Source organism: Onthophagus taurus, chromosome 7 (genome assembly GCF_036711975.1).
Source record: "Onthophagus taurus isolate NC chromosome 7, IU_Otau_3.0, whole genome shotgun sequence".
Taxonomy (NCBI): domain Eukaryota; kingdom Metazoa; phylum Arthropoda; class Insecta; order Coleoptera; family Scarabaeidae; genus Onthophagus; species Onthophagus taurus.
Window position 1 is genome coordinate 27,606,962 of NC_091972.1, and position 16,504 is coordinate 27,623,465.

At 32.1% G+C, this 16,504-nt stretch overlaps 1 long non-coding RNA gene across 2 annotated transcripts; it reads left to right on the top strand.

The window, feature by feature from the left end:
- The first annotated feature begins 1,478 nt into the window (after positions 1-1,478).
- Positions 1,479-10,527, top strand: LOC139430585 (uncharacterized). 2 transcript variants are annotated; one of them, XR_011640985.1, is made up of 3 exons: positions 1,497-1,639; positions 10,197-10,249; positions 10,310-10,527. It is a non-coding gene; the product is annotated as an uncharacterized lncRNA (long non-coding RNA). The 2 variants fall into 2 exon arrangements; XR_011640984.1 differs by having other exon boundaries at positions 1,479-1,639; positions 10,197-10,527.
- The last annotated feature ends 5,977 nt before the right edge of the window (positions 10,528-16,504 follow it).

Sequence of the window (16,504 nt, forward strand, 5' to 3'; positions counted from 1 at the left end):
CAACTTTCATGATTATATTAACAATTTACATGCTAAACTGAATTTTACTCTAGAAATTGAAAAACATAAAATGATTAACTTTTTAGATTTAACTTTAACTAGAAATCCTGTTGGTCTAATCGAGTATAATATCTTAAGGAAACCCTCCACTATATCAACTACCATTCCTTACGATTCATTACATCCACATCAACACAAATTTGCTAATTTTCGTTTCTTAATTAACAGAGCTTTTGATTATCCTTTATCTGAACGTAATAAAATTAAAGAAATTAACTTCATTTACAAACTGGCTCGCGACAATGGCTTTCCTATACACAAAATTAATCAACTGTTTAATAAAATTCGTATTCAAAAGAATTTATATACATTTTTAGTGTTTCACAATTTTATAACATTCAACGTTTCGCACTTTTGTAACTTTAACTAAGATTTTAATTTCCATCGTTCAATTTAATTTAACTTAACTTTTATAACAACTTAAATTTTAATTTTGCGATTCGACTTTAAAAAATATTTTTCTTTAACAACAAATGTCATCATTAAATAAATCTCTTCTCGCCTATTAGTTTCTCTGACAGTAAGTTGTTGTTCTATTTTAATATTAGTTTTTGTTTTAATTATTTTTTTAATTCTTCTTAGCTTTCGGCTGATGATGGAACGTTGATTCCGAAACCGGTTCCGATTTATATATTACAATAAAGCAAGTTAGAAGTTTTTATCTGTTTTTGAAAATTTTTTTATATTTTTCACTTGCAACATGGATAATTGGTTAAATTTTAATATTGGTTACATAAGAAAATTTAAATCTTCTCCTTCGAAACGACTTTTAACAATGTTTATTAAAAATTGATTTATAGAATTATGAGGGTTTACTCTATCATAATAATTATTTAAAAAATGTTCACATAATTCGATAAACATTGGAAGTACTCCTTTCAATTTTGGAAATATATTTACTACGGTTTGAGTTATGGAGGCTCTTGTCCTTATACAAGAGCGAATTGATTTGAATTTTGAGTTGCCATCAATTTTATTGTCCTGGAAATGTGATCCATGGACTAGGAATTGGCTGGAAGTCGGCCAATACAGTCTCCAATCTTGTTACAGCTTCATTCCGAGTCTCACGGTTCTTCTACTAATCTTATCATATTAGTTTCTTAAATGCTATCGGGATGCAGCTGCATAATTCCCGTTTCAGGGATTTTTTCATAAACCGTTTATAATGATTTTATCCGCTACTTACGGACACACTGTATGTGATTTCATATGTAATTACTTTCATTTGATTTTCTTTCCTTAATCAGCTTATTATGATTTTAATGGATATCTGATTTTTATTAATACACTCGCGGGGTATCTTAATTTATTTTTGTTGTTGATTATTAAAGGTCATTGAGCGTTCGTTGGTGAATTTATCGATATTTTTAAGATCTATTAATGTTAGGGGTGGGGATGCGGATATCGGTCGCCCGTACCGCGTTTCCTCTTCCCACCACTTCTTCTTTTGCTATCGAGCCTTAGTGTAGTACGCTTGTTTAATTTTTGGTAAAGTTTGGTCCGGCTTTCCTGGTTCCGCTTTAATCAACATGTGCAGTCGAATTAAATGAAAAAAGAAGGAACAGGATATCCAGATAAGGTTTGAATATTTTTGTATAGAATCATAATTATTAATAGTTTATTTTCTTGTTTTCGACCTGTTCGCTCGAGTTTTTTTATTATTTTATTTTTTTGACACTAAAGGATTGTCTCTTACAATATTGACTCAGCCGACTCAATTTTCGTATTATTTTTTTTCTTTTGAGGTTATAATTTTGTTTAAATTCTTTTTTTGAGGAGAATCTTTTTGTAGATTTGTTATACTGTAATACCCCGTAGTTACGCGATAGGTGGGATTGACAGTAGCCGCGTAAATCGAAAATCGTGTAAGTCGAAATTCGATGAATACATATTATAAAATCAAGGATTAATAAACATTAATTTTGTTAAAAAAATGTATGTACGGGTGGTTCAAATTCGATGTCCGAATGGGCTATCTCGGAAACTGTAAGAGTTAGAAAAAAGCAGCTAACATGTCTAGATCTGACATATTATGAGGGTTAAATAAATTCCAATTTCGAAAACCTAAAAGCGCTACCGTTAAAAAAACCGCGTAAGACGGGGTCGCGTAAGTCGAGGTTTTACTGTACTAATTTTTTTTGTTTGTTACTATAGACAGTCATTAATTTAACCAGTATAAGACCTTCTGCACACGGAGCTGCTCGTCGTAGACGAGTATTAGACGCAATTGTAGGAAGACGTACGCTTCACTGCATCTCACGTGTTTTTAAATAAAAATCTGCATATGGCGACGCAGCGTCGCGACTTCGTCTAAACATGCGACTCGCAGTGTTGCCAACATGAGGGATATATCCCGATTCGGGAGATTTTCCAGTATTCCTAGAAACAAACGGATATTCGTCTATTTTGAGAGATTTTTAATTTCTCAAAATTATTATATTATAAAATTTAAATATGTTTTTGTAATTTAACATTTGCTTTGCACTATCTTCTAATTATAAGACGATCAATATTTAGTAATAGCGCCATCTATCAGAGATTTGCCGAACGTAATAAATTTGTCCGAAACAATTCGGGTATTTACCGCATCGAGGTTACTTCATGTTATGTCATATTCAATAATTGATTACGAGAGTAAACTGCGTAGAATCGTAGACTGTGTAGAGTACCGAGTCGGATTGTGTGTACTGTTTAGAGTGTATTGTTTAAAAAAATGGAAGATTCTTCATCAGATACGGAACATTTAGAACCTGCTCAAAAAAAGTTCCACCAAGAAAAAGGAATCAAAGTTTTCCAGGAATGTTGGTTGCAGGATCCCCATTTTAAAAACTAGTTAAAAGCGGATAAGAAAAATAGAAATAAATGCAGGTAGTCGCACTTCCTTTAATCAATAAAATTAAATTAATTATAAAATAATTTATATTTCTGTGTGAACATTATTAAATTTTAGATGTTCCGTTTGTAATGTAGAATTGACATGCGGCAAGAGTGAGTTATTAAGGCATTCTAATAGACAAAAACTTCTGAAAATATGTCAGCGGTTAAAACGACAAAACCATTGGCTAATTATTTTGTTAGTAATGATAAAGATATACATGTTGATAATATTAAAAGAGCTGAAATTAAACTTTCTGTATTTTTCGCGGAGAACAATGTTGCTACCCAAGTTGTGGATCATTTAGTAGCTCTGTTAAAATGTATCAGGAAGTGCGAAACGATGCGCTGTTTTAGCGGAGTTGCAAGATTACTTTAACCAGAGCAAACAAACATTTTTTTAATTAGCAATTACACGTTGGTTGAGTCGGCACGACTGTGTAGTAAATAATTGGAATGTGTTAGAACATTTCTTTTTGCTAGCAATAACTGAGGATAAATTAAAAAGTGCAGAAACTATCCATAATGACATGAAAAATATGTATTTAAAAGGGTATTTATATTTCATGAAGTATGCTCCAAGTTTTTTAAATTCCCTAAATTCATTATTTCAATCAAATAGTTAGCATATTAGTTCATAAATTACAAGGGCACTGTAATACTTTATTTATACAACTATGCACTAATTATTTAAAACCACATGTCAAACTGAACATTTGCCATTAGATAAGATTAAATTAGGTGGTGAATGTGAAAGCTTTATAAAATCTTTACCGCTGGACGGTCAACAGGAGATTCGAAAAAATGTTTATAAATTTTCAAATCGTGTCGAGCGGTTAAGGTTTTTAAAAAGAGTTTATTTTATTTAAATTCAAATTAAATCAAAACAACTTTTAAACTTGAAACTTATTTGTTTTATTTTATTGGAAAATTAACATATGACCCGACGCGCACGGTACAGCGATTAAAAGTAGACTTAATTAATTGTAGTGGTGCATCTAATTATATAGAAGCTACTTATCTCTAACTCCTCTTTCTTATTTTATTGCAACCCTACAGGATTGGCGAATGTAACTCCTCCTTGCCTAGATTGAGGATCCTCCTGGATTCTCTTAACTTTAAAATTTTTGCTTTTAAAGAACTTTTTCATGAAATACACAATTAGTACGAAAACAATTATAACAATAATTATATAGAGTATATAACTATGGGTTTTGCCAAAATTTTTAATAGAATTCAATTTTTCTAAATTATTACTGTTAACAAATGTAAGATTCTCCAATTTTAATTTATTTTCATCAAATGTTATATTTAATACATTTTTATTTATAATTGGTATTGATATTGATGGCGTATCCATACTAACAGTATAAAAATTACGAATCATAATATCAGCTATCTTAAAAATACATTGATTTTTTCGATTAATTAAATATGTGCATTTTAATTTATGAATTTTTATCATTTTATTACAAATTTCTGACATTTCTGTTTCTTTAATTAATACAATTACCGTACCAAATTCATATTCAATTATTTCAAAATCTACTATCATTAAATTTATTAATTTACAATTTTCATTTACAATATTTCTGACTACTAACTGATATTCGCAACTTTGCAAATTTTTACTTTCAATCTGTTGTTTACACAAATACTGTTCTTCAAATAATTTTTCACAAATAGTATTACCAGTAATGTATTTATTTTCGTTTGATGCTATAAACTTAAATTGATTTTCAATTTGAATTAAGGTATCATTGACAATAGTTGGCAATGGATGAATTTCGTAATACTGAAATATTTCATTACTTATCAAAGGTATCTGTAAAATGATCGTGTATTTATCGTTCAATATCGTTCAATTATATCAACTTGTTCTAGTAATAAATCGAAAGAAAATTTGTGGTTATCATCCAAGTGTATTAATTTAATTTCTTCTATCAATTTTGAAGGAGTTATTAAGAGAGGGTGTACAATTCTCCTTTTCGCATAATTTAATACGTCTAAGTTCGTTCAAATTTCTTGCTGTCATTTCGTAGCATTCAATAATTTCATTTACATTTTTATCGAGCCATAATAACCCTAATTTATCGTCTAATCTTTTGATTTTATTTATAATCAGATCGAAATTATTTTGAACTTGAATATTAGTTTTATTTACCAATTTTGCCAAATAATGTAAACTATGATCAAGTTTTTCTTGATTTTTATCTAATTTTGTTATCAAATTGTCATACCTTTCTGCATCTGAATCATCAAGATTGCCTGTAATGGCTTTTATTAATTTCCCTGCTATATTTATTAGTGCTCTTTTATTTCTTTCTTTTAAACTCAAAATTTCCAATTTATCGCGTATTTCATTATGTAATTTAAAAATTAATTCTGCACTTTGGTTGCTAAATCTTACGTCTGAATTAATGAAATTAAAATTAGTGTTTATAGTATTAATAACTTTTCTTAAATCTATTTCTAATACTAATTCCGCGTTTGAATGACTGTTATATGCGATTATTAACTGATGTATAATCGCTCCATTAGAATCTTTCAACCCCATCTGTTGAACAGGGGTTGAACCGGTCGGTTGAACAGGGCTGTTGAACAGGGGTTGAACCGGTCGACCGGTTGAACAGGGGTTGAACCGGTCGGTTGAACAGGGCTGTTGAACAGGGGTTGAACCGGTCGGTTGAACAGGGGTTGAACCGGTTGAACAGGGGTTGAACCGGTTGAACAGGGGTTGAACCGGTCGGTTGAACAGGGGTTGAACAGGGCTGTTGAACAGGGGTTAAACCGGTCGGTTGAACAGGGGTTGAACTCAATATCGTGAAATAATATTAATAATAATAATAATACTTACCTTAAAATAGGTTCTCTATTACTGATTGAGGGTAGGAGGAGGAGGAAGAGAAAATCACAAAAAATTAAAGTTAATACATATATTAAAAATTTAAATTAAACATACTCAAAAAATGATACTATTTTCTACTTAACCTACTTAAATATATTTAAACCATTACGTTTCCGCAATTTTCATCTTACCTAAAAGCGCTTTATTTTGCAAGGGGATGTCAAACCGATTATCGAGACTGTAGTTAGATGTATCAAATTTATCTAAATTTAATTTAATATCGTTATACACATCGTCAGACTTAATTAGTACGGTGAAACTGTCGGTATCCATGTAACACAACTGAACGTCCTCGCCGTATTTAGGTTTTAAAAAATCATAATAAAAATCATACATTAATAATTTTGACAGTTCTAAAACTGTAAAACCAACGTATAGAGGCTTATCGTAGGATACATGAAGACGCTCCATTTGAATTGCCGAAAACGTTTCTGTGAATACTTTAACATTTTTAAAATTTAATTTAGCGATTAAACTCCGAGCTCCAAGTCTAGGTCTACCTGCGGTTTTGCCAGACCTGATATCATCCCAACTGGTTACTAAGCGGATGTCAACTCGCTTATCAACATTTTCCATGGTTTTACCGAAAACTGCGTTGTTCATTAATTTAAAAAAATCCTTTTCAAAATCATTTTTACCCGATTGGCGTAACTCTGTATTTTTACCGATATATGACTTTTCCCCTTAATTTGGAAGGGGATTGTTTAAACGATAAAACTCTGTTAACGTTACTTATAATTAATCCGTGCGCAACGGCTTGTTTTAAATTTCTGTAATGAATTACATAATTTGTCTTATCAAATAAATTTGGAATTAATCGTTTATCGCTCTCGCATTTACAGTTAGGGGGGATTAAATTCTCGGCTAAGAAAGGTAGATCATTATGTAGGTTGTGCAAGTGTTCGGGATACGCAATATCCACGTCTAAAATATATCCGAAATCGGAATCATCGGGTATATTATTAAAATCTAAATTTTGAATTTCGTTTTCAGTCAACCATTTAAAGTCGGAAACGGGTAAATATTGAGACATTGCCCACCCATACAAATTGTTAGCGTCTCAATACATTAGAAATTTAGAGGGCGAATTAGCATCATAATTTTCCATGTATTTATTATTTGCTTTAGCATGACGTAGGGAGCATTGGGAAATGCCCCCACGGATACCTTTTTTAATGAAATGAACTTGATCAATATCCGTCAACAATTCCAATTTAATTTTAGTGAATTTCAACATGGCATCCCAAGATAGCCCCGGTGCCGTATAATAATGCGCAGGATCTAAACCGTACGTTTTAAAACAAACTTGCCTGAATTTTTCAAATACATCAGCTAATAAAAGAACATCAGTCTTTAAGTACAAGTCGGAATATTGTTTCAAATTTTGACAATTAAATTTTTCCCACACACATTGAGCGTGCAAATATTGGTCATCGCTTATATCTTCTAAATTTAATTTGTTGTAAAACATGCTCTTAGGTGGTAGTGATGTATCATTTAGTTTATCGAAAGAGGTTATATAATTATAGGGAAATATACCCTTTTTCGTTAACAATTTAAAATGTTCCGGGTGTGGAAAGAATTTACGTATATTGTTAAAGTCATATATTTCGAGGTTGCCGGCTAAAGAATCTAATGAAGATGCCATAAATCTAAATGAATCCACAAATCTTAATTTAAAAAAGATATTTTAAAGACTATCACGAAGCGATCACGTGATCCGATAGGCGCGGCTGACAATATCATGAGGTGATCACGGGATCAAATAGAAGCTGTTGTAGCGGAGTTTATAATTTCCAAGTATTCCATCACATAAAAATTAATTTCCGATAAATTATTTAAACAGAATTCATCATCATCATCATCTTCGTCGTCAACTAGCTGTAGGGATTTAATGTATTCCCAAAAATTTAATCCATCCAAAAGGTTCATTTTATAGGTAATTAGCTTCTCCATTGCCAAAATCTTATCGACATCCGTTGAATGAAGTAAAATCGGTATGAATACGCCACTTTCAGAATCCTCAATCACATACGTTAGATACAGGTAATCTTCATCGTCAAATTCAACCTTTAGATTACCCTCGGCCAATGGTAGTGTCTGTGAGGAAACCTTTACATTGAAACGTATCAGTTTAAGGGTAGAAATTAGGTGCTCCCAATCTTGACGTAAAAATGTAATTTGATGTGACTGAGATTCCAAACCTTTACATGTTCTTACTACGAACTTTACACAGGTTGTACCCTCTCTAGCGACGCTAATCCCAACTTTAATGTTGAAAGATTCGCTTGAAAATTGCGTTTCGCCGATAAATTTAGTCTCCTTTTTTATTAGTTTAAGATACCGTTTCCACTGCGTACCGACTGAATTCCAATAATCCAAGTCCGTCTCTTCGCAGACGTCGCTCACTCCTTCGATGTCCATTTCCAATGTAGAACTGAATTTAAATGTATGCAGCGAGTACGTATAATTAATTACCCCCTCCCCATCTCAATAATTTACGGGAATTGAGGGATTGGTCGAAATTATTGCGGAGAGGAGGGATTTCTACTGGCGTATATATACTAGCGTATATATTAAAATAACTCTCGCAAAGTACATGTTTGCGTGATGGAGGTTAGACAGTGAATGCGTGAAGGATGTATAAGGATTCAAAAATAAATACAATAAATAAAAGTTAATATATGTATTATAAAAATTTAACAAATTCTTATATAACACGTCTATGTAAATTACATAAAAAATTCTTTAAAATTATGGCGTTATTTTGCGAGCAAACTGCGGGAGCATCGTTGTGGAACCAGCATGGATTGGAAGTTGCCGTCAATTTAGTATCTTCTTCAACCTCCTTCTCGGAAAACTCCGAGGCAATATCCCTGACCGTTAAATTCCGATGACATCGGAACCGACAATAGGGTCTGCTTTCCAAAAACTCCCTCTTCTGGCTGCCCTTCACATACACCTCATCATAGAACGACAGTATATCATCCAGTAAATTTAACCTCATCGACAGATCCATCCATCCTCCAATGTACGATAGTTTATGGTGATTTCGCTCTAAATACCTGGCGGAACGTTGATCTTGAACCGATAAGCATCGAAAGGGTCTGTCGGCCTTGAAGTGGAGATGTACGGCGATGATCAGGTCCAGAAGCGTGAATTCTTTAACTATGAATTCAGAGTCAATATAAAACCCCTGAATATCAACTACCGCTCTACGTGACTCCATAACTCAGACTATGACGTGCGATCGAAATTGATTCAATTAATAACGATTGAGACCTCCCCACTCAACGGTTTATGGGTATACATAGATTCCTGTATTAGGATACAGTATGACTTCGTGACCGACGGTCGCGTACCTCGAAATCTTCAAACCGACCAGGGCAAAGAATTCTACAACAGCCACTTTAAGCGGTTAATGTCGGATTTTAAAATTAATCATTTTTCAACGTATAGCGTTATGAGAGCGTCGATGGCTGAACGTGTAATTCGAACCGTTAAACAGAGGATATACAAGTTCTTCAGTCTATATGGAAATCATAAATGGGTTGGGTTGGGTTGGGTTGGGTGCACCTATTAAAAGATATAACATCTCGATATAACAGTACGAAACATTCGACTACGAAAATGAAGCCATCGGAAATAAATTCGAAATCCGTAGAGAAAACACTTCTCGATACGGTGTACAATCATATTAAAATTGCTGGCAGAGGAAAGTTTAGAGTTGGAGATACCGTTCGTATCAGTAAATATAAACATGTGTTTGATAAAGGATATCTACCCAACTGGACCGCTGAATTGTTTAAAATCGTTAAAGTGAAAATAACAGATCCAATTTCATATTTATTGGAGGACGTGCGTGGCCAGCCGATTAAAGGTGCTTTTTACGAATTCGAACTTCAAAGGACCGCTCTACCCAACGTTTACCTCGTTGAAAAGGTGTTGAAAAGGAAGAAGGATAAGTTGTACGTAAAATGGTTGGGATTCGATTCATCGCATAATTCTTGGATATCAAATAAAGATATATCATAAAATTTCTCTATATCGTTGTGAATTATTTTTTAAATAAAATTTAATTTTTAAACATCTATTTTATGGAATTTTACTCGAGTTTCCTTTTCCTTAAGTAACCACATTTGATAAGGGTTTGCTGCATAAGAACGTTGCAGCCAAGTTCTTTCCTTAGGAAAACAAACACTTGATAAGGGTATACTGTAAAGGGTATAAAGCCCTATGCAATACCGTTTTACCGCATTTTCTCTTATACAATGTATAATAAAAGAGGTGAGCTCTAAATTGTTAAAGTTTAGTTTAAGTTTTGAGTTTAAAATTCATATTTTTTTTTTTTCAGTCAAAATAATAATAAAGGAGTTAGCGGGGAGGCTTCTACTTCCCCATTTAAAAGTAAGTCTCCCTTCGGGGTTTAATTTCATTGATTTAATTCATTTCTATCTTTAATTTTAGAAGGTGCCAAAAACGATTTTCGCGTCGAGGCTGCTACCTCGATACAAGTGTCCGAGGGGTTATACGTCCCTCGGACCAGGATTATTTTATAAAGATAGGGAGACGTATGTCTCCATATTATATAAATTAGAAAGTGTGTTTAATCTTTTTACATTGTTATTATATTTATATTAATTTTCATTTTTTAATTTATCTAGATTAAAATGCCCTGACCTGAATTTAATTTGTTTTATTTATCAAATTTCCATACCCTACATATAACATTATTTAAAAATAGTAGTTTCGGTTTACACTAAATCTACAAACATGTTCTTAATGATACTTTTGTATACTATTATAATATCCTTATTTGAAATGGTTTAATAACGAGCTACTTCTACTATTAAGAATTTGTAACCATGCATTTATCAGCTAAAAATCGATGAATCACTTCAGAACATTCTACTCTTAAATTTAATTTAAAATTTGGGCGCTTCAAGCAGAACTCGCACCACATTTCCTCGCTTTCCACTAACTCTATTAATTCATTCTTAAAGATACTTTTATGTTCCGTTCTAATGTTCCCTCGATTTTTTTGGTGATTGTATCGAAATCCGTCTTTAGTTTCTAAAACATCCATTTCTATTAGAAGCAAATGCGTTTCAATTTCTCTTTTATTAATATAGATGTTTAAAATTCTTTTGTTTTCTTTCACTTCTTCTTGTACTTCAGTTGGTTTCTCATGTAGATAGATAAAAAGTTGATTATTTTTATTGTCTATTGGTTCTTCAGTAATTGGAATTGTGTTAATTATTTCGGAATTTTGATTGCTATTTAAACTTTCATTATCATCATCTAAGTTTATTGATCCGTTGTTTGCCAAAATACTTTCATTATCAATGTGATTTATTTGGATTCTACTTAGTGCATCTGCATTAACGTTCATTTTACCTTTTTTTGTATACGACTTTGTAGTTAAATTCCTGGAGATAAATCTTCCAACGTTGTAACTTGAGGTTATTGTCTTTTAAATTATGTATCCACAATAGAGGTCGATGGTCGGTTACAAGAGTGAATTCTGTTCCATAGATATACGGACGGAACTGCTTACAAGCATAAACGACTGACAATAGTTCTTTCTCTTCAGTAGAATATTTTAATTCTGTTTTAGATAGGGTTCTACTTGCGTAAGCTATTGGTTTGTCTTTGCCAATTGTTCCTTGACTCAGCACGGCTCCAATTGCGACGTTGCTTGCATCTGTGGTGATTATGAATGGTCTTGTAAAATCAGGATATTGTAAAATGGGATCGTTGCACAATAAATTTTTACACATTTCGAAACAATTTTTATATTCGGATGTGAATTCAATTTCTTTATCCTTGGCCAAATATTGTGTTATTGGTTTTAATAATTTCGCATAGTTTTTAATGAATTTTCGATAATATCCCAATAACCCAGTGAATGATTTTATTTCACGTTTAGTTCTTGGTAAGGGAAATTTTTGTATTGCTTCGATTTTCGAAGGATCAGGTTTTATTCCTTTTTCGGTTATTAAGTGTCCCAAATACTTGATCTCCTTTTTTAAGAAATCACACTTGTCTAAAGATACCTTAACTCCATTCTGCTTTAGTCTTTCAAATACCTTTTGCAACCGTACTTTGTGTTCTTGCAATGAGGTACTGAATATAATAATATCGTCAAGATACACGTGACATATATCCTCGGTGAGTCCTCGTAACATACTGTTCATCGTCCTTTGGAAGGTTGAGGGTGCGTTACTTAACCCAAATGGCATTCTCTCGAGCTCGTATTGACCTTGATTTGTAATAAACGCAGTTTTATATTTATCTGATTCTTTTAGTTCAATTTGATGGTAGCCACTTGGTAAATCTAAACAGGAAAAATAGTTTGCTCTTCCCAATTTATCTAATATCTCGTTAATATTAGGCAAGGGATACCGATCTTTTATTGTTTTATCATTGAGACGTCGATAATCGATTACCATCCTCCATTTAGGAATTCCGGATGCGTCTAATTTCTTTGGTACCAACGCTATTGGACTTGCCCATGGGGAACAACTATCTCTGATGATCCCTTGTGATTTTAAATTTTCAATTTGCCTTTTTGTTTCTTTTTGTTGAACATATGGTTGTCGATATGGCTTCTGGTAAACAGGTACTTCATCTGATAAATTTATTTCGTGTTTTATTTCCGAATGAAATGTTAAAGGAATTCTTTCATCATGTATAATTTCTGGATATTGATGTAACAAGTTCTTTATCACCGATTTTTCTTCGTTGTTTAGATGATCTAAACGTAACTTTTTACTAATGTTTTCTCTTTGAATTTTAATTACTTGTTGTTTTGTAAGTGTTTTGTTTGTTTCATATTGTTTTACGTCAAGTTCTTCAAGTTCGACAGGATTACAATTTAGTTGTACAGGATATTCGTTAAAGTTTGTTATTTCTACTAAACATTCGTAGTTATTAACACTTACTAATGCATTAGGTATTTCTACGTTCTTTATTATTTCGCAATGATTTATTAAAAATTGTCCTTCCTCGTTAGTTGCAGGTATTTTAACAATTTGTCGTGTTCGTTGGGGTAGATTAATTACAGTTTTATTAAAATAAAATGGTATACTCGCATTTTTAGTTTGTAACGTTTTTGATTGATAATCTAATTTAGCTCTCATCATTTCTAAATTATCGCTACCTAGGATTCCATCGAATTTTTCAGAAAAATCTATTATATTGAAACAATAATTGTTTTCGTAATCATTAAAAGTTTTAAAGCTGGGTAAATTCAATTTATAATAGTGTTTTGTTAATTCATGCATAGTTTTTACTACATATGGTTCATAATAATGATACTCTTGAAAATAACTTTTTGCTAATTTTGAAGATATAGCCGAATGTGTTGCACCAGTATCGATTAAAATTTTGACATTATCTAACTCTGGTAACATGATATAAGGTAATTTTTGAAGAGTTTTGAAAATTTACTTCAACTACGGATTCTGATGTGGTGAGGCTGTTATAGGAAAATTTATAGGATCGAATGCGAAGATTGTGATCGGTTTTATATAGGACAGACAGGCAGGAACATCCAAACCAGGTTTAAGGAACATCTTAAATGTAATAACTCCGCAATATACCAACACCTAAAAGAAAATAATCATAAAACCAGTCTCAATTGTACAAAAATACTAAAGAATATTAAAAAATCCAAACTTTTAGATTTATACGAGGAACTTCTACACTGGTAATTTAAAAAACAAACTTATTAACAACATAACGGATATCAACAATTTTAGATTCTTTATAAAATACATTTAATTTCTTCGCGCGCAAGTCTATTATTCACAACGATAGGTTTTTTATTCTTTGTTAAAAACCTGTATAGCACGAATTATAAACAATAAGATTCGGATACCGTTTTTAAAAAGTTTTATTTCTTGTTGTTTTAACTACAATAGTTTCGTACAGACTAAATTAAAAAATGAATAAACGTAAATTGAAACAAATAAAGAAAAATTTAACTAAGCATATAAAAATAATAGTAATCTTAATTCTAGGAATCGTCGGGTGTCTGTCATTCCGGGAACAATATACCGATTGGTAACTTTAATTTTAGGAGATACACCCAACACGGACGTACGTATAAGTATACTTGAATCGCAAGAGTAGTGGATCGGAGAGCAGTCAGTCGTTTGACATCGTTCAATGATAAGAAATATTATAAAAATAATAACTAATATAATAAATGAAATTCAAATAAGACAAAGCAAATTCTTAATTCTAAAAATAAAAACAATTCGTAAGTAACTGAAATAAACTTTGTAAAACAACAAATAAAACAAAAAACTATAAAAATAAAATATTTTTTATATTAGGTGTTCAAATAAACCACCATTCTGTGCTAAACAATAGCCCAATCTATCGTAAAAACACTAAGCCAGCCCAAACATTTCATTTTTGGGGATATTGTGTACGAGCCGCATAAACTTTGTGTTCATTGTCACGACTCCAATATCGAGCAACGCTGGGATTATGCCGACCATGCAAAGGAAATGTAGATTCATCGGTAAATAAAATGTTTTTTATAAAATCAACATTTCCGTTGGCCATTTCCATCATAGTAAAGCAAAATTCCGCCCTTGTAATTCCTGACTTTTTTGTACCTTGTACGACCTGTACTCGTGTTTCTTTAATGTTTTTAGGACGGCAACATGGCTGATAGCAAACGTCTCCGCAACTTGTCTGCTTGACTGATTTTTATCGCGTTCAACATCAGCACATATCATCGTATCACGTAACTCATCTCTTTTACCCCTTCGTAATTTGTGTTTCTGTGGAGACACACATCCATGTCGCTCAAAGTTTTTAATAATATTTGAAATTGTTCCGCGACTAGGAATTGATCTGTTTTCATAGGCCACAGGAAACAAATTAATTATTTGGGCTACAGAATTGCCACCATAAAACCATTTTATAATCTGTACCTTTTCCGCTACAGTAAACATCTTAGTTTTACTTTGCTAGGGTTAACTGCAAAGCGATGCGACCAACTTCGCCTCTCAACAATCTATGAACGATTCAATTTGTGCATTACCCCTACGCTTGTTTATCCCCCACTTAACGACACCGAATATACACACACACGTATACTTATACGTACGTCCGTGTTGGGTGTATCTCCTAAAATTAAAGTTACCAATCGGTATAACTCACGCATCCCATTCTTGTTTTTTCTTATTTTTAAGACCAGTCGTTCTTTAACTGTTGTACTTTCGCGTTTATACTTTTAGATCAACTGACATTCTTTGAACATTTTGTTAGTATTGTTTTTCGTCCTTTTCAAGTAAGTTACATAAACTCTGTTCATTAAGTTATGTTTTATGTTTTTCAAATTCCCTTGTAGTGGTTCGACCCTTTTGTTTTTCTTAAGGATTTTTACATGTTCTTTGAGTGACCTTTTCTAATTTACTTCAATGAAATGATTTATATATATATGTATACGATTTCCCGATTACTCATATGTGTACCACGTTGACGGTAACTATTCCGTTCTTTGTATCAATTTTTTTTACCAACTATTTAATTTTAACTTTAGTTGTACCTGAAGAAGGCTACTTGTTAGCCGAAACATGTTGTACTGAAAAAGATAAATAAAGAAATCTTTTGGAAAATTACTAATCTATCTCTTGTTTTAATAGATAGAATTTTTGGCCAAGAACCTGGATCGTTTGCATCAAAACTTAAAGTAGACATTGATAGCATGGATACATTAGAACAGGAAGCTACATTTCTTTCATCTTCAACTGTGTTTGTTCCAGCTTCTGTTTCTTGCGTATCTACTTTTCCTATTTGTTCGGATTGCTCTGATGTTAGTGTAGCATCAGTTTGAGTTGAAACTTTTTGTTCTTTTTTTTTGTGAATGTGTTGATTCTGTAAAAAATTTATTTAACGAACCAGCCAACGCTTGATCAATTTCTAATTGTCTGGCTTTTCTTTTTTAGTACTGAGCCCCCGACAAAGTTGTTGGCTTGTTCTTTTCCGACATCTACAAAGCCGCAACATGTTATTTAATGGTCGTTAAAACTCGGAACAACTGCATTTACTTGATTCTATTTGACATTTCAAACACGGTTGGAGACAGAGTCGTAGTACAGTCACGACAAGGATTCGCGAATTTAATGATGCAAATTACTCGATATGATTTAAAAAAGAATAAGAAATAGGCAAATAGCTTACGTTCTATGCTTGATCATTAAACTTTTCATATACAAAAATGTTTCACAAAACTGTTTCTTTTATTTAGGTTTTATCTTGTTTACATACATGCATACAATGTGTCAATGTGTGATAAAATCATTTTAAATGGTTTATGGAAAAATCCCTGAAACGGGTCTAAAGATCTAAATTTTTTGCAATTTCTTCGTGTAGGAAGAATCCAAGTGCATTCTGAATCTAGTGCAGTCAATTTTAATATTGGTTGCATAAGAAAATTTAAATCTTCTCCTTCGAAACGACTTTTAATAATGTTTATTAAAAATTGATTTATAGAATTATGAGGGTTTACTCTATTATAATAATTATTTAAAAAATGTTTACATAATTCGATAAACATTGGAATCAATGAATTTGACGTCGACCTCAACACACCTCTCGGAAGTTCAAAAACATCGCACCACAAAAACACCACCACACGAC